Raw genomic sequence first — 19,599 nt, forward strand, 5'->3', positions numbered from 1 at the left:
ATATGGGAGATACTTTTTTTAGACTGCACTGACTAAAACATGTTTAGTGTTAAATGAAAATAATTAAAAAACGTGATAATGGTATACAATAGCACTGACAAGTTGATAAATAAGACACGTGTGCAAAAGATAGGTACCATTATTCAGAAATGTTTCTCCTACTGGGTAGGAGAAACGTGTTATTTATTACTATTTACAAAATACCTATAAAGCATCTGAGGTGGATTGGCTTCTGGGGAATATTCTTAATACATGCCTTGCTTACAACCCTATGGTGACAGACTCTCTCACTAGCCCTCAGGAAGTTGTTGAGTGGATAACCTCTTGAGGGATAGTGCAGGGACAGTGTGGCTTATCACCAGTGTGACTTTTCTCACCAGTGTTTTTTCTCATCTGTATAGCTTCTCAATATTGTGACTTTTCATTAGTGTAGCTTCTTAGCAGTGTAACTTCCCACTGGTGTAACTATTCACCAGTGTAACTGTTCACCAGTGTAACTGTTCACCAGTGTAGCTTCTCACCAGTGTGACTTCTAACCAGTGTAATTATTCAGCAGTTTACTCACAGTATTTTTGTATGATGAAGTAGTGTCTCAGCTCCTGGCCCTGCATTTAAACCAATAATAAATTGATAATATACACTTGGAAAATCCTTGCGGGACTATTCCCAAATCTATATACTGTACTAAAATCACTCCCTACTGTAGACAGCCTGTACTGTCTGCACAGACAGCCCATGCTGTCTGCCAGCTTAGTTCATATTTCGCGCCACTCAGGTGCTGCCCTCTGTAGCCAGGCCTCTAGGCAGGCACGCCAGCCTGCCGGCCCATGCCTCCCTCTCACTCACACAGCGGCCTAGCAGGAAGACACAAGTACCCCCAGCTCTCTCTCGTGGGCATGGCCCTCCCGGGCCATGGGCACAACACAAGCCTGTTTACCCACCACTACTTAACAATAAAGTAAGAAGCCTCCGAAGAGTTTATCATTTAACCACCCGCTTGCAGCACCTACCAAACAAACCTTTTTTATATTGGTGGCAGCGGTGATCGCAGCGTTGTGTTTACCCTGAGAGAGGAAGGAAGAGGTATGAAGTCATCTTCACTTCATCATCCCATACAAGAAGCATCTGTCTCTCAACAAGTTATCCTGATGTCGTGTCTGCACGTTTGAGCATCCAGACACAGGTACAAGCAGGATCCAGGTCGAAATTTGCCGAAATTCTCCGAGAATTGTAAGTGGCGTCACAGTGACCCCACGCTACAGTGACTCCATGCTACAGTGTCCCACGCTGTTTCTCAAGTCACGTGTTCAGCGTCACTTGTATGTTGCTGTTGTTGTTGTTCAGCTCAGCACAGCCGTTTCAGCAAGCCAGAGGTGAGTTTTGTGGTGATTCCTGCGTCCAGTGTGTTTCCCTGTGTTTGTGGGTGGGAGGAGGAGAGACCGCCAGATGCTCCCTCGCCATACACTCACCCACGCTCCTCGCTCACCCGTCTACCATACACCACTCACCACTGCCCACTCCCTCTGCTGTGTTTTCTGCTGTTTTCCATGTGAATTCATTGCCAGAGCTGTGTATCCGAGTGCCCGAGGCCACTCGAAGCTACGTGGATCAGCATGCCACGTAGATCACGACGCCACGTAGATCACGACACCACGTGGATCACGACGCCACGTTGGGTGTGGGCGATGTCACGTAGATCTACATGCCACGTGAGTTACCAGATGTCCCAGGCCACATGCTGTGGTCTGCTGCCCGCATCACATTGACGTCACCCACGATGCTGCCCGACTTCATGACGTCACCTCGAGATGTCTGCTGATGTCACCTCGAGATGTCTGCTGACGTCACCTCGAGATGTCTGCTGACGTCACCTCGAGATGTCTGCTGACGTCACCTCACGATGTCTGCCTGACGTCACCTCGAGATGTCTGCTGACGTCACCTCGAGATGTCTGCTGGCGTCACCTCGAGATGTCTGCTGACGTCACCTCGCGACATCACGCCTGACATCACATGTCACATCGAGTGTTTCTAGTAATTATTTTAATATTGTCGAGAAGACTGAGAGAAAACATGTCGTGTGTTAATTAATTAATCTCAGTCAGTGTTCTCACATTTTAGTATGTCTTAGTCAGTTTTATGCACAGAAAAGTATCATTTGCTAGTTTAAGCCATGTTGTACCGCGGTGTGTTTTTAAAGTTTCCGTGTGTCCAGTGAGGTCTGAGCCACACCTGAGTAGCACCACTGTGTTAAGTCACCCGTGTGACCAGTGTGTTTGACAGCTGATTACTCAGCCCTGAGCGTATGAGCTCTCTTGTACAGAAAGCTTTTATGCTCGTCGCTCGTGATGTTCTGCAGAATCGTACCTGCTACGATTCCCATCGAGATTTGTTTCACTTCACCTCCAGACCTTCAGAGTGCAGTTATATGTAGAGAAACAAGTCTGGGGACGCTTAGACTAACCTCTGCTATAACTCCAACTGCCGAGAGAATGACACACTGTGTCAGCCTCGTGTCACAAGCTTCAGTGAGCAGCCTGCACAAAGATGATGATGACTGCTAGCTCTCTCACTGCAGTCTGGTGTATGATGTTACGACTCCCAGATGTTTCGCCCAGTCGTCTCTGCCACGACTCGCTCCACAACTCACTCCACACTCGCCGGCAGTGACAGCCCAGCGACAGTACCAGTCGAGAAGTGTCCTCCTGAGTCGCTTGCCAGAAGTCCTGCCCAGTTGCCGAGTTTTGTCGACGCCTCACTCGAGGGCACCAGCATGTCGTGCCCCAGGTTGAGTGAAACCTGCAGCGACTCCTACGATGACTGCTTCACCGTTCCAGAGGAGACCGTAACTTGTTACGTCACAGCTCAGCCGCAGCGATGTCTCCCGTGTTGCAGTATCTGTCCAGACGCAGGAAGGCGTGCAGTGTTGCCCTTCGACACTCACTGCCTTTGACCACGATGTTTAGCACACCCACATGTTTTTTTCTTCCCTCCCTGTAGGAAGTTTTTTTTCCATGTTCATATGTATATATATGTTTTTATTTTGTGTTCTGTGCCCCGTTCCTACGAGAAAGAGACTGAGTTTCTTTTACCACCAGTATTGTCGCGTCGGGACGACGCGCGGTAGGTGGCCGAGCGTATGTAGACAGCCTGTACTGTCTGCACAGACAGCCCATGCTGTCTGCCAGCTTAGTTCATATTTCGCGCCACTCAGGTGCTGCCCTCTGTAGCCAGGCCTCTAGGCAGGCACACCAGCCTGCCGGCCCATGCCTCCCTCTCACTCACAAGAACACAAGAACACAAGAAAGGAGGAACACTGCAACAGGCCTGTTGGCCCACACTAGGCAGGTCCTTTACAATTCATCCCACTAACAAACATTTGACTAACCCAATTTTCAATGCCACCCAAGAAACAAGCTCTGATGCGCAAGTCCCACTCAAATCCAACCCCCCCCCACTCATGTACTTATCCAACCTAAACACAGCGGCCTAGCAGGAAGACACAAGTACCCCCAGCTCTCTCTCGTGGGCATGGCCCTCCCGGGCCATGGGCACAACACAAGCCTGTTTACCCACCACTACTTAACAATAAAGTAAGAAGCCTCCGAAGAGTTTATCATTTAACCACCCGCTTGCAGCACCTACCAAACAAACCTTTTTTATACTACGAAGGCAAGTCTCATAGGCAATGCAACCCCCCCCCAGTAAAAAGACAACACAATAAGTGTTAGGGCCCCAAGACTGTTCAACTGCCTCCCAGCATACATAAGGGGGATTACCAATAGACCCCTGGCTGTCTTCAAGAGGGAGCTGGACAGGCACCTGAAGTCAGTACCTGACCAGTCGGACTGTGGTTCGTACGTCGGTCTGCGTGCAGACAACAGTAACAGCCTGGTTGATCAGGCCCTGATCCACCGCAAGGCCTGGTCATGGACCGGGTCGTGGCGGGCATCGACTCTCGAAATGCACTCCAGGTATTAAGAGGGTTAGCCACCCAGGATGACCCAAGAAAGTCATTGTGTCATTGAGGACTCTTATTTCCACTGTGGTCCTGAAACCTTGTCCTCCAGGATGCGACCCACACCCGTCAACTAACACCCAGGTACCTGCTTGCTTCCTAGGCGAACAAGAACAACTGGTGTAAGGAAATATGCCCAAGGTTTCTACCCTTGCTGGGGATCGAACCATGAACACTCAGTGTGTGAGGAGATTATTATTATTATAATCAAGGGGAAGCGCTAAACCCGGAGGATTATACAGCGCCTGGGGGGGGGGATGTGGAAGGCATTCAGGCTTAATTCGGGGAACTGGAGCACAGATCCAATTCCCTAAATCAAGAGCCCCTCACCAACATCAAGGAACCTTCCTTGAGGGGGTGTGTGAGGAGAGTGCTGCCTACCAGGCCACAGGGCACTGACATGCTCTCAAAAAGTTCCTGGACTTCCACGTAAAACTACACAGTCTTGCCTAATTACCTTCTTGAAACAATCGCCCTCAAAGCACCTCTGCCACTCCTCGAAACATTTCTGCAACTTCTTTCCTAATGGCATCTAGTGCCGCCTGGAATTCTGCTTGAATCTCTTCCATGTGGTTAAAATGCTGCTCCTTGAGTGCCTTTTTTATTTTGGGGAAAATAAAAAAGTCAGAGAGCTAGATCTGGGGAACAGGGAGGGTGAGGGAAGACTGCAATGCTGTTTTTGTCCAGCAAAAGATGGACATATAGTACCTCGTATGGGCATTGTTGGACGTCCACACCACATATTTCCTTCTCATGTCTTACCTCAAACATCTCAGAACCTCGATGTAAAAATTGTGGTCAACTGTGTGCCCTGCTGGCACAAATTCCTGGTGAACGATTCCCACTTTGCCCCAAAAATGAGCGTTCTTGACATTGTTCTCGATTTGGTGAGCCTATTTTAGCCTGGGTGAGTCTGGACGTTCCCAAGACTTGCTTGGTCTCTGATTATTATTATAATCTAGGGAGAAGCGCTAAACCCGGAGGATTATATAGCACTTGGTCTTTAAGTTGTAGTTGTGGTTCCAAGTTTTGACCTTAGAAAATACCTGGGTAATCCTCGATTTGTTTTTTGAGGTCCTGACAAACACCCAAGCTGTGGAAAATTGCATTTATCTGAATGTATCATTATATACATAACAGTAAATGAACATAGATAATTATTATTTATCAGTTAGACAAGTAGGAATTTGGGACACCTAGGTCGCAAAAAATGTCCCCCTTCGATACCTACCACTGTCATATCCACAAGTTGCTCTGGACCTATTAATTATAAATGAAATATACATCACCAGGAATGCTGGTAAATATATAAATTTGTGGACTGTATATTAAATTAAAAAATTATTATATATAAATACACATTTATATAACAGAAGGAGAATATATCTTAATCATAACACTCACCAATTTGACTGGAGATTAATGTGTCATGTACAGGACCCCCCCCCCCCCCTTTGCCTACATTTATGAAGAATTTACTGGCCAGAAATTAAACATAATTTAGACAGCTTATCTGAGGTTCCTGGAGTTGTCCTGTCCTGTCGCCTGATTCTCAAATTATGCAGGAATGCACATCCAACAATTTCGCCTCCTATTTGAGAGGTGTCAGCCCAATTTTAACCTCTAGAGCACGAAAAATTCTTCCCATTATTCAAACGTGTTATTCAATTCAAACAAAATGGCGACTATTGTCTGTGCAGGCGCAGGTCCAGTTTCCCATTTTCGATAACATACTTTTAAAAATACAATATAGGGCATCTATTTACCTATAAATTACCATATTTCCGGAAAATATACAGTATTTTCCACACAAGCAATAATCTGGTCTTGAGTCAGCAAGTAGGACACAAATTTCACAGCCACTCGCCTCATGTTCATTTTTTTTTTTAGCCAGACTTCCCACAGTATTTGCAATTTTGACGATCTTCGTGAATACTATTTCTCGCTCTTCAATGTTTGTGTCTGTTTTTAATGTTGATGGATGGCCAGATGGTCCATCATCCTCAATTAACATTGGTCCTACTTGGAATCCAAAAAAACATTCAAAACACTGTGTCTGACTCATTGCTTCATCGGTAAATGCATTTTGTGTGTTTCACTAGCTGTATTACCAATTATTATTATTATTATTATAAACATGGGGGAACGCTAAACCCGTAGGATTATACAGCGCATGTGGGGGGGGACGGAAGGTATTCAGGATCAATTCAGGGAACTTGAGCACAGATCCAATTCCCTAGATCAAGAGTCCCTCACCAGCGTCAAGGAACCTCCCTTGAGGGGCTGTATTACCAAGCTAGAAACAATGTTACAACAAAGGCTGTTCTTTCAAAAAGATTCATTGTTACACAAAAAATCGCAACAATGCACCGAGACGACTAAAAATGTCCATCTAACCTCAACACAATGACCGATCGCATTGAAACTCAACACGCTACCTCACAAAGGCATGTACTGCTGAGTCTCATCTACTCTTTGCCGTATTTCATACAAGAAATATACAGGAACTCCAGTCTAGGAACTCTTTGATATCACCTCGTACTCTTGATACCAAGTATAAAATTTATCTACATAAATATCTTATTCCTTTCATTCCATTTACCATCTTGAAACTACATAGTTTGTTTCCTGACATCCTTATGACACTTGTAATATCAGCTTCCATCAACCCTCCTGTCATCACGCCTCTGATGATCATTTCTGCATCTCTCTTCACCCTCTCAAATACTCTGTTGAATAAATGTGTGTGTGTACTCACCTAGTTGAGGTTGCGGGGGACGAGTCCGAGCTCCTGGCCCTGTGTGTGTGTGTGTGTGTGTGTGTGTGTGTGTGTGTGTGGAGGTCGAGTCATAGGTCCTGGCCCAGCCAGGAATGTGTGTGCTCACCTAATTGTGGTTACACGGGTCGATTCACAGCTCCTGGCCCCGCCTCTTCACTGGTCGCTACTAGGTCACTCTTCCTGCTCCATGAGCCTTATCATACCTCTTCTTAAAGCTATGTATGGACCCTGCCTCCCCTACATCACTTCGCAGACTATTCCACTTCCTGACAACTCTGTGGCTGAAGAAATACTTCCTAACATCCCTGTGATTCATTTGAGTCTTCAACTTCCAACTGTGACAAGTTTAAAAGACTTCGTGCAGAAAAGGAATTACCAACGAATCTCTGGCTGTCTTCAAGAATGAATTTACTTTGATATACCTTTGAAGAATTTCGAGAGTATATCTACTCTCTGAGCCCGGCCATGGGCCAGGCTCGTCTGGTACTTGCCTGGTCAACCAGGCTGTTGCTGCTGGAGGCCCGCTGCCCCACATATCCATCACAGCCTGGTTGATCTGGCACCTGGTGAAGATACTTGTCTAGTTTCCTTTTGAAGGCTTCAACACTTGTTCCAGCAGTGTTTCTGATATCTTCTGGTAAGATGTTGAAAAGTCTGGGACCCCGGATGTTGATACAGTGTTCCCTTATTGTCCCCACAGCACTCCTGCTCCTCACTGGGTTTATTTTACACTTCCTCCCATATCTCTCACTCCAGTATGTTGTTATGGCAGTGTGCAGATTTGGGACCAGGCCCTCGAGTACCTTCCAGGTATATATTATCATGTACCTCTCTCTCCTCCGCTCCAATGAGTACATATTCAAGACTTGCAGGCGTTCCCAGTAGTTTAGGTGCTTTACTGGCTCAATGTGAGCCGTAAACGATCTCTGTATTTGTTCCAGCTCAGATATTTCTCCTGCCTTGAACGGGGCCGTCAGCACTAAGCAATATTCTAAGTGAGGGAGCACTAGCGATTTGAAGAGTGTCACCATCGGCATTATTTCCCTTGTTTTGAAAGTTCTCAATACCCACCCAGTCATCTTCCTGGCTGTCGTGATCTTTGTCTTGTTATAGTCTTTAAAAGAAAGGTTTTTATTATTTATTTATTATCACACTGGCCGATTCCCACCAAGGCAGGGTGACCCGAAAAAGAAAAACTTTCACCATCATTCACTCCATCAATGTCTTGCCAGAAGGGTGCTTTACACTACAGTTTTTAAACTGCAACATTAACACCCCTCCTTCAGAGTGCAGGCACTGTACTTCCCATCTCCAGGCTGTTCAAGAATGTCATTGCCACATGACTGGAAATTCTGTTAGACTATGGTATGGGGCAGAATGACAGTACCACTACAAGAATTGAGAGAAAGATGTTTTTCAATAGTGATAGGAGTAGTATCGATATTCGAAAGGAGAGAAAGATCATGAGCTTGGGTAGCATTCTGGACAGTGACGATGCACCGCTCTTGAGAGCATGAAATGAAATATCTCTACCAACATGACGCAGGAGTGCTTTGCCAATACTATGGTCAGAAAGGTAGGCAGAAGAAGAAGTCGGTCATAAAGTAAAGAATTTAGTCCATTGTGTGGTCCGAAACTGAGTGTGGAGAGGGAGTGCTTGACGTGTTGGTCTTTTCCGAGTAGAATGGGAAGGTAACGAAGGAGCATCATCAGGGGATTGACGTTGGCGTTTAGGAGTAGGACCGGAGTTGGTCCGGCGTGAAATGGGCGGGCGATTCGAAAATTGCCGTACCGTAGAGGGAGAAGCCGGAAGCATAGTCAAAGGAGAGCAGAGTTCAGACAAATCGAAGGAGTCAGTCGAAGCCCCGGTACCTGAAGCGGGTGAGGAAACAGCACCAGCAAGAGGTACAGGGGCATCAGGAGTGTCCAAAGAGTGGTCTAAACACAAGGCAGGGTCAGAATGGGGTGCGGTATCAAGAAGGGGCCCGGGGGTAGTGGGTTCATGGATTGGGTTCTCCATGGTTTGGTTACTCCTTTGCTTTTTGTTTTTAAGAAAAAAAAAGAAAGAAGAAAAGAAAATAAAAATAAAAAAAAGAATAAAAAAAGGGGGGAGTGGGGAGGGATAGTTCCCAGGAGGAATGAAAGGGCCGGAAATCTCCCTCCACGCCCAAGAGGACCTCAGCACGGCTAGTAGCGCAGATGCAGCATGGAACCCGTGCCATACCCTACCCTTCATGCCAGTAAACCAGCAATCCGGGATAGCAACCTCACATCTGCCGAGCTACCTCGGTGGACAAAAGAGAGGGCGGCCGGATATCCGCCACAAAGCATACCTCCTTCGGCCACCACCCCCGGAATCCGAAATGTGGCTTCCAGAGATACACCCGTCGCCCAAAAGACACCCAAAACTACTCCGGGATACCGGAGAGGGATCGGGACATCCCCAGGCGATCCAGATTCCACGGCAAACTACGCTACCGCCAAGAACCTCAACGGAATGGGATGGACCCCGGTGTCCTTTCCCCTACCTAGGAACTAGTGCGCCTGTGGGAGAAATCCCAAAGGCCAAAAAGAGGAAGGGCAAAAGGGAGGGGTGGGGAGGAGGAGGAGGAATGGAAAAAGGGGAGGATGGGGAGGATGGGATAGGGGAGGGGAGATTGGGGGGTAATTAGGTTCGGTCTGAGGAAGAAGACCGACAGGTCAAATTCCTCAGACCAAGAGCCTCTTCACCACGCCAAGGAGCCCCCCTTGAAGAGGTCGTCCCAAAGGAGAGGTCCTTTTCCCGAGGTACAAATCACTCAAACCACAGCACCTTGTTAAGGTAACACTGTGTCAGGGGGAGTGGGGGGTGAAGCCTCAAGGTAGCTGTTAGGCTTCACATCCAATAGTAAGCTCCTGGGAGGCTTCAAGAAAGATCTTGACAACCTTGTGAAATCTGTTCCTGATTTGCCGGTGAGATACTTAGGTTGGACTGCGAGTTGTGATGATCCCTGAAGCACTTCAAGACAGTGTAAGTGTTAGCTCAGTGATTCACTCCGGATTAAATGTGTCACTTGTCCGTGTCAAGCTAGTGAGTGTATATGTGATGGTGTCTCACTCTCTGGGTAACTAACTTAACTTGTCTCGCATTTTTATAAGTTTGATAAACGTGTTTCAAAGTCCTGGAAGTTCAGTTAATGTTTCACACTACTGGGAGTTCACTGAACGTCGCTAACAGTCCCGGAAGTTCAGTGAATGTGTCTCAGGTTTATGAACGTGTAGTTCAGACATTCAGTGAACGTTTCGCACAGTCCTAGGAGTTCACTCCTACAACTAGGTTAGATAACATTCGTCAGGAAACAGGACAAGCGTTTCCTGACTCGGGTCTTAGTCATATGATGACCCACAGCTGGAACTTTTGATCATCTGACCGAAGCCTTCCACCGGCTTATCCCTCCACCCCTTTAAAAATTATGGTTATGATTATAACCAATTATTGCTTAGTCCTACGAGTGTGTTTCAAGTATGAGTCAGATAAACAAGTAGACCTAAATATGCCTATAAAAGAGCAAATCTCTAACTGTTGTAATAAACTGAGAGGAAGATTTTACTCACCGACTGCTGGAAGCAACAGTCAGCTCCAGCTGCACAGATCTGTAAAAGGCAGAGAAAAAATACATTAATGTAATAATAAGCATCAATGGAAGGACAAATGCAAATAATGTAAGACAAAATACATTATGAGGGCAGGACTGATATTATTAATATTATTATTATTATTATTATTATTATTATTATTATTATTATAGGACTGACATTATTATTATTATTATTATTATTATTATTATTATTATTATTATTATTATTATTATAGGACTGATATTATTATTATTATTATTATTATTATTATTATTATTATAGGACTGATATTATTATTATTATTATTATTATAGGACTGATATTATTATTATTATTATTATTATTATTATTATTATTATTATTATTATTATTATAGGACTGACATTATTATTATTATTATTATTATTATTATTATTATTATTATAGGACTGACATTATTATTATTATTATTATTATTATTATTATTATTATTATTATTATTATTATTATTATTATATTACAATTTTGCTCGAAGGACAAAATCGAGACCTCAATTTGATTTTTTTTGAAGGGGTGGACGGGTAAGCCAGCGGAAGGCTTCGGTCAAATAACCAAAAGTTCCAGTGGCGGGTCGTCATAATTAAGTTTATTTAGAATAAGTGGTTTAGAAAACCGACAAGTAGATAAATGAGACACTTGTGCAACACCTGGGTGTCTGGGTGGCGAATCTGTTTCCAGTCTCAGACCAGTCCCAGACAAATCTCAGACTAGTCTCAGACCAGAATCACATCAGTCTCAGACCAGTCTCAGCCCAGTCTCAGACCAGTCTCAGACCAGTCTCAGACCAATCTCAACCCAGTCTCAGACCAGTCTCAGACCAGAATCACATCCTAAATGCACTAGAAGACAAAAAGAATGCAGATGTAATATATACAGACTTTGCAAAAGCCTTCGACAAGTGTGACCATGGCGTAATAGCGCACAAAATGCGCGCTAAAGGAATAACAGGAAAAGTCGGTCGATGGATCTATAATTTCCTCACTAACAGAACACAGAGAGTAGTCGTCAACAGAGTAAAGTCCGAGGCAGCTACGGTGAAAAGCTCTGTCCCACAAGGCACAGTACTAGCTCCCATCTTGTTCCTCATCCTCATATCCGACATAGACAAGGATGTCAGCCACAGCACCGTGTCTTCCTTTGCAGATGACACCCGAATCTGCATGACAGTGTCTTCCATTGCAGACACTGCAAGGCTCCAGGCGGACATCAACCAAATCTTTCAGTGGGCTGCAGAAAACAATATGAAGTTCAACGATGAGAAATTTCAATTACTCAGATATGGTAAACATGAGGAAATTAAATCTTCATCAGAGTACAAAACAAATTCTGGCCACAAAATAGAGCGAAACACCAACGTCAAAGACCTAGGAGTGATTATGTCGGAGGATCTCACCTTCAAGGACCATAACATTGTATCAATCGCATCTGCTAGGAAAATGACAGGATGGATAATGAGAACCTTCAAAACTAGGGAGGCCAAGCCCATGATGACACTCTTCAGGTCACTTGTTCTATCTAGGCTGGAATATTGCTGCACTCTAACAGCACCTTTCAAGGCAGGTGAAATTGCCGACCTAGAAAATGTACAGAGAACTTTCACGGCGCGCATAACGGAGATAAAACACCTCAATTACTGGGAGCGCTTGAGGTTTCTAAACCTGTATTCCCTGGAACGCAGGAGGGAGAGATACATGATTATATACACCTGGAAAATCCTAGAGGGACTAGTACCAAACTTGCACACGAAAATCACTCACTACGAAAGCAAAAGACTTGGCAGACGATGCACCATCCCCCCAATGAAAAGCAGGGGTGTCACTAGCACGTTAAGAGACCATACAATAAGTGTCAGGGGCCCGAGACTGTTCAACTGCCTCCCAGCACACATAAGGGGGATTACCAACAGACCCCTGGCAGTCTTCAAGCTGGCACTGGACAAGCACCTAAAGACAGTTCCTGATCAGCCGGGCTGTGGCTCGTACGTTGGTTTGCGTGCAGCCAGCAGCAACAGCCTGGTTGATCAGGCGCTGATCCACCAGGAGGCCTGGTCACAGACCGGGCCGCGGGGGCGTTGACCCCCGAAACTCTCTCCAGGTAAACTCCAGGTAAACATCAGTCTCAGACCAGTCTCAGCCCAGTCTCAGACCAGTCTCAGACCAGTCTCAGACCAGTCTCAGACCAATCTCAACCCAGTCTCAGACCAGTCTCAGACCAGAATCACACCAGTCTCAGACCAGTCTCACACCAGTCTCACACCAATCTCAGACCGGGCCGCGGGGGCGTTGACCCCCGAAACCCTCTCCAGGTATACTCTCCAGGTATACCCAAGTCTTGCACAAGTATCTCATTTATCAAGTATATTTAGCTACAGGTACACGTAAGTACAAATATCACACATAGTAACCTGGGATAACCCGCGTCAGGAAACACTTGTCCTGGTTCCTGACTAATCTTACCTAACCTAACCACAGCCTGAGAGACGGATCACCTCAGTTCCTTCTTACCTTCTACTGTCTCTAGTGTTCTAATCTCTGGTATTCGACTGAAGAAACCTTAGTGTCGCACACGTATCATATTCATCAACTTCTCGATAATATATGATGATCTTATGGAGTCATTTGCGGAAAAAGCATCGATATGACAGGCATTGCAAGTGCCTTGGTTGTTCTGCCACGCCCGTGTTGCAAGCTTGCAATGAGAGCGATTGATCTGCAGCATTTTTAAAGAAAGATTACGACCACATGACTTTATGATCATGAATAAGCCTCCTCACTGTAACTTCCAGCAAGAACTGCCCTGAGAGGGGAGTGCCATGAGTCAAGTGACCTCAGAGGGGGTCATAGAGTGCTTGGATGACCCCTCACCGGCATGAAGGAACTATGTTGCATGGTGCCATGGTGAGAGTGATGATGACTGAGCTTGTGTTGAAGACTCCAGATGAAGAAAATGATTTTGATTAAGAGATTCTGTGATTACTTTTCTGCCTCCACCACTCTTCTTTTGTACCTACAGTAGATATCTACTTTCTCTCTCTCTCTCTCTCTCTCTCTCTCTCTCTCTCTCTCTCTCTCTCTCTCTCTCTCTCTCTCTCTCTCTCTCTCTCTCTCTCTCCTGCTTCCTGCACATAATCTCACATTCTTCACTTCACCATAGCCACTACCCACAGTTCTTATCTCATTCCGCTTCATCACCCTCTCTCCCTTCCTCCCTCCTTCCTCTCTCTACTCCGTCCCCTTATTCTCTCTCCCTCCCTCTCTCGTCTCTCACTCCTCCCTCTTCCACCTCTCCTCTCTCCCTTCATATCCCACCACCGTCCCTCTCCCATCTCTCTCCCCCTCCCTCTCTCATCTCCCCCTCCCTCTCTCATCTCCCTCTCCCTCTCTCATCTCCCCCTCCCTCTCTCATCTTCCCCTCCCTCTCGCTATCATGTACATGTGGAGGTTAATTATCACCACAGGGAAGTTGGATAACTAACTCAGAAGAGCTGGCATCACTGTTCTTCTTCCTGATGTTTAGTTTATTTCTTAGTTTCTTCTCCCTGATGTTTAGTTTACATCATCTATACTTTCTTCTTCCTGACGTTTAGTTTACTCCATCTATACTTTCTTCTCCCTGATGTTTACTCCATCTATACTTTCTTCTCCCTGATGTTTACTCCATCTATACTTTCTTCTCCCTGATGTTTACTCCATCTGTACTTTCTTCTCCCTGATGTTTACTCCATCTGTACTTTCTTCTCCCTGATGTTTACTCCATTTATACTTTCTTCTCCCTGATGTTTACTCCATCTATACTTTCTTCTCCCTGATGTTTACTCCATCTATACTTTCTTCTCCCTGATGTTTACTCCATCTATACTTTCTTCTCCCTGATGTTTACTCCATCTATACTTTCTTCTCCCTGATGTTTACTCCATCTATACTTTCTTCTCCCTGATGTTCACTCCATCTATACTTTCTTCTCCCTGATGTTCACTCCATCTATACTTTCTTCTCCCTGATGTTCACTCCATCTATACTTTCTTCTCCCTGATGTTTACTCCATCTGTACTTTCTTCCTCCTGATGTTCATTTCATCTATACTTTCTTCTCCCTGATGTTTACTCCATCTATACTTTCTTCTCCCTGATGTTCATTCCATCTATACTTTCTTCTCCCTGATGTTTACTCCATCTATACTTTCTTCTCCCTGATGTTCATTCCATCTATACTTTCTTCTCCCTGATGTTCATTCCATCTATACTTTCTTCTCCCTGATGTTTACTCCATCTGTACTTTCTTCTCCCTGATGTTCATTCCATCTATACTTTCTTCCTCCTAGTGTTTGTTTACTCAACATTTTCTTCCTCCTGATGTTTACTTACAAGAATAAATTGTCAAGGACAAAATAAGCATAAAAATAAGATATACTTTGACTTTTTTTAACGGAGGGAGAGCGCTAAACCAGTAGGAGTAGTGGACCGCTCGGGAAGGGGGGGGGACGCTCAGATTTGATCCTAGGATGGAGAGTGTCCAAGTTTCTTGGATCAAGAGCCCTTCACTGGCATCAAGGCATTTTGATGCAAATCGAAATCAGAACCTTCCTATAAATATATGATACAGCAGCGCTGGTGGTTTGATGCCGATCGGAAGAGACATTCTCGTTTTATCATCGCCCAGTAACCTTGGAAGGAGAGCATCGATATCCCCCTACAGGTATACTGCTTTCGGGGATACCTAAATATAAGATTTTCGAGGAGATATTAGAATGGTGTGGAGGCTTGGTCTGAAGGCCTGGTCTGAAGACTTGGTCTGGAGGCCTGGAGGCCTGGTCTGGAGGCCTGGTCTGGAGGCCTGGTCTGTAGGCTTGGTCTGGAGGCCTGGTCTGAAGGCCTGGTCTGGAGGACTGGTCTGAAGGCTTGGTCTGAAGACCTGGTCTGGAGGCCTGGTCTGTAGGCTTGGTCTGACGACCTGGTCTGGAGGCTTGGCCCGTAGGCTTGGTCTGAAGACCTGGTCTGGAGGCCTGGTCTGTAGGCTTGGTCTGAAGACCTGGTCTGAAGGCCTGGTCTGGAGGCCTGGTCTGTAGACTTGGTCTGAAGACCTTGTCTGGAGGCCTGGTCTGTAGGCTTGGTCTGAAGACCTGGTCTGAAGGCTTGGTCTGGAGGTCTGGTCTGGAGGCTTGGTCTGAGGGCCTGGTCTGGAGGCCTGGTCTGGAGGCCTGGTCTGGAGACCTAGTCTGAAGGCCTCGTCTGAAGGCCTGGTCTGGAGGTCTGGTCTGGAGGCCAGGTCTGGAGGCCAGGTCTGGAGGCCAGGTCTGGAGGCTTGGTCTGGAGGCCTAGTCTGAAGGCCTCGTCTGAAGGCCTGGTCTGGAGGTCTGGTCTGGAGGCCAGGTCTGGAGGCCAGGTCTGGAGGCCAGGTCTGGAGGCTTGGTCTGGAGGCCTAGTCTGAAGGCCTCGTCTGAAGGCCTGGTCTGGAGGTCTGGTCTGGAGGCCAGGTCTGGAGGCCAGGTCTGGAGGCCAGGTCTGGAGGCTTGGTCTGGAGGCCTAGTCTGAAGGCCTCGTCTGAAGGCCTGGTCTGGAGGTCTGGTCTGGAGGCCAGGTCTGGAGGCCAGGTCTGGAGGCCAGGTCTGGAGGCTTGGTCTGGAGGCCTAGTCTGAAGGCCTCGTCTGAAGGCCTGGTCTGGAGGTCTGGTCTGGAGGCCAGGTCTGGAGGCCAGGTCTGAAGGCCAGGTCTGGAGGCTTGGTCTGGAGGCCTGGTCTTGGGCCGGGCTAAGAGGGCAGGGACACAATGTGATTGTCTCAAGACAACATGTTTGTGGGACAAAGTAGGTTCTTGTAAGTTTGGTGTAGTGGTGGTAGTGGTTCCTGAAGGATGTTTGCGGGAGTCAACGGCCTGATCAACCAGGCTGGTAGTGGTGGTAGTAATAGTAACAATAATAATAGTACTAGTAGTGGTAATAGCAGCAGTGTTAGCGGCAGCAGTATTATTACTGGTGGTGGTAGTGGTAGTAGTAGTTCTGGTAGTGGTAGCTGTACTAGTGCTAGTGGTGGTGTTGCTGGTAGTAGTGGTAGTGGTGGTATTAGTACTAGTAGTGGTAGTGTGGTAGAGGTGGTAGTTGTTATTAGTGATGGTGATGGTGGTGTTTTATTTGTCAGGAAACAAGACAAACACTTCCTGACACTGGGTACATATAACAGGAGCTTTAGGTCATATAACCGAGGCCTTCCGCCGGCTCACCTCTCCAGCCTCACAAGCAGCAAAGATAAAAACCAGCTGGTGTTATACGATGTCTTCACTGCCCACAACATCCCTTCCTTGTCATCACTATTCTCCCTCACACCTGATAACGTCGTATCAGGTATCAGTGTTACCTTACCAACACAGACATTAAAATGGGTGTCGGTCAGTGCTGTAAACATCGCAAGTTTCAAGCCAATCCTCTTGAGCTGGACATAAAATGGTCATAATCATAACCATAATTTTTTAAAGGAGTGGAGGGGTAAGCCAGCGGAAGGTCTCGGTCAGATGACCCAAACCTCCAGCTGTGGGGGCGTTGACATCCGGAACACTCTCCAGGTATATCTAGAAAAGTTGTCAGAGTACCTAGAGTGTTACTGTACCTAGTTATGTTGGTTGGGCGTACCTAAGAATGTTGGGCGTACCTAATAATGTCGGGCGTACCTAAGAATGTTGGGCGTACCTAAGAATGTTGGGCGTACCTAAGAATGTTGGGCGTACCTAAGAATGTTGGGCGTACCTAAGAATGTTGGGCGTACCTAAGAATGTTGGGCGTACCTAAGAATGTTGGGCGTACCTAAGAATGTTGGGCGTACCTAAGAATGTTGGGCGTACCTAAGAATGTTGGGCGTACCTAATAATGTTGGGCGTACCTAAGAATGTTGGGCGTACCTAAGAATGTTGGGCGTACCTAATAATGTTGGGCGTACCTAAGAATGTTGGGCGTACCTAAGAATGTTGGGCGTACCTAAGAATGTTGGGCGTACCTAATAATGTTGGGCGTACCTAAGAATGTTGGGCGTACCTAAGAATGTTGGGCGTACCTAAGAATGTTGGGCGTACCTAGTAATGGTGTTGTATGACTGGATACAGTAATAAAGGAGATGGGATAATAAATATGGAAACAAAACAGAGGAGGAGGAGGACAAGGGAGCAGACATTGTGCATAATAACCTCGTTAACAAGACAACCAGGAGATACACTGCATTAACCACCCCTCCAACCAACCCGCCAACCCACTACACCAACCCACCCTTCAACCCACCTTCCACCTCACCCTCCAAACCACTATCTACGTAGCCACTTGCTACTCCACTTCACATTCAGCCCATACACAGAGATGTATGTCTCTCACTGCATGTATACATTGAGTCTAACTTAATTCCTATTTAAGAATTTAAGTATTCTTGTTTAGTGGTGAAAGAGTTGTAAGCAACTATAGTAACCCCGTGAAGTTGATAGATTTTAATTCCTATTAACCAACCATGAAGAGAGTTAAGGGATGAGCTCAAATACCTCATTGTATGGTATTTCGTAAGACTGTGTGTGTGTGTGTGTGTGTGTGTGTGTGTGTGTGTGTGTGTGTGTGTGTGTGTGTGTGTGTGTGTGTGTATGTGTGTGTGTGTGTGTGTGCGCTCACCTATTTGTGATTGCAGGGGTCGATTTATAGCTCCTGACCCCGCTTCTTCACTGATCGCTACTCGGCCCTGTTTCTCCCTGCTCCATGAGCTTCATCAAACCTCGTCATAAAAACTATGTATGGTTCTTGACTCCACTACGTCATGCAAGACTGTTCCACTGTCTGACAACTCTATGACTAAAGAAATACTTCCTAACATCCATTTGACTCATCTAAGTCTTCAACTTCCAATTGTGACCCCTTGTTACTGTGTCCCATCTCTGGAACATCCTGTCTTTGTCCACCCTGTCAATTCCTCGCAGTATTTTGTATGTTGTTATCATGTCTTCCCTAACCCTCCTGTCCTCCAGAGTCATCAGGCAGATTTTCCTTAACCTTTCTCCGTAGGGCATTCCTCTTAGCTCTGGAACTAGTCTTGTTGCAAACCTTCGCACTTTTTCTAATTTCTTGACATGCTTGACCAGGTGTGGGTTCCAAACTGGTGCTGCATATTCTGGTATGGGTCTGACGTACATGGTGTACAGAGCCTTGAACGATTCCTTACTGAGGTATTCTCAGGTTTGCCTGGCGCCCATATGCTGCAGCAGTTATCTGGTTAATATGCGCTTCAGGAGATGTGCTCAGTATTATACTCACCACAAGATACTTTTCCTTAAGTGAGGTTTACAGTTTTTGGCCACATAGCTTATACCCTCTCTCTCTCTGCGGTCTTCTTTGCCCTTCCCCGGTCTTCATTACTTTGCATTTGGCGGGGTTAAATTCGAGGAGCCAGTTGCTGGACCAGGCGTCCAGCCTGTCCTAGTCTTTTGTAGTCCTGCCTGATCCTCATCCGATTTAATTCTCCTCATTAACTTCACATCATCTGCAAACAGGGACACTTCTGAGTCTATCCCTTCAGTGATATCATTCATATATACCAAAAATAGCACTGGTCCTAGGACTGACCCTGTGGAACCCCGCTCGTCACAGGCGCCCACTCTGACACCTTGTCACTACCATGACTCGTTGTTGCCTCCCTGTCAGGTATTCTCTGATCCATTGCAGTGCCTTTCCTGTTATGCATAACTGGTCCTCTAGTTTTTGCACTAATCTCTTGTGAGGAACTGTGTCGAAGGCCTTCTTGCAGTCCAAGAAAATGCAATATACCCACCCCTCTCTCTCTCGTGTCTTACATCCGTTACCTTGTCATAAATCTCTAGGAGGTTCGTGCCACAGGATTTTCCTTCCCTGAATCCGTGCTGGTTGTCGTTTATAAGCTTGTTACACAAATAACCCGCACATAAAAGAGAGAAGCTTACGACGACGTTTCGGTCCGATTTGGACCATTGACAAAGTCACACTAACAGAGGTGGAGCAGGACGGCTATATATAGGCAGGAAGAGGTGGAGGTAGTAGTAGTAGTAGTACAAGAATTGTATATAATACCGACAGGATGAAATTAAGACACATGCACAACACCCGGGCATCCCCATCGTTAGTGTGACTTTGTCAATGGTCCAAGTCGGACCGAAA

General features: G+C 46.1%; 1 protein-coding gene across 3 annotated transcripts in view; it reads right to left on the reverse strand.

Moving 5' to 3' along the window:
- Window positions 1-19,599, reverse strand: part of LOC128698798 (uncharacterized) — a 187,977-nt gene that overhangs the window by 91,061 nt on the left and 77,317 nt on the right. For all 3 annotated transcript variants that reach the window (XM_070097716.1, XM_070097715.1, XM_070097714.1), the window contains one exon: window positions 10,391-10,429. The gene's annotated coding sequence lies outside the window, so the exon portion shown is untranslated. The remainder of the gene's footprint in view (window positions 1-10,390; window positions 10,430-19,599) is intronic.

The sequence above is a fragment of the Cherax quadricarinatus genome, chromosome 59, assembly GCF_038502225.1.
Source record: "Cherax quadricarinatus isolate ZL_2023a chromosome 59, ASM3850222v1, whole genome shotgun sequence".
In the NCBI taxonomy this organism is placed as follows: Eukaryota; Metazoa; Arthropoda; class Malacostraca; order Decapoda; family Parastacidae; genus Cherax; species Cherax quadricarinatus.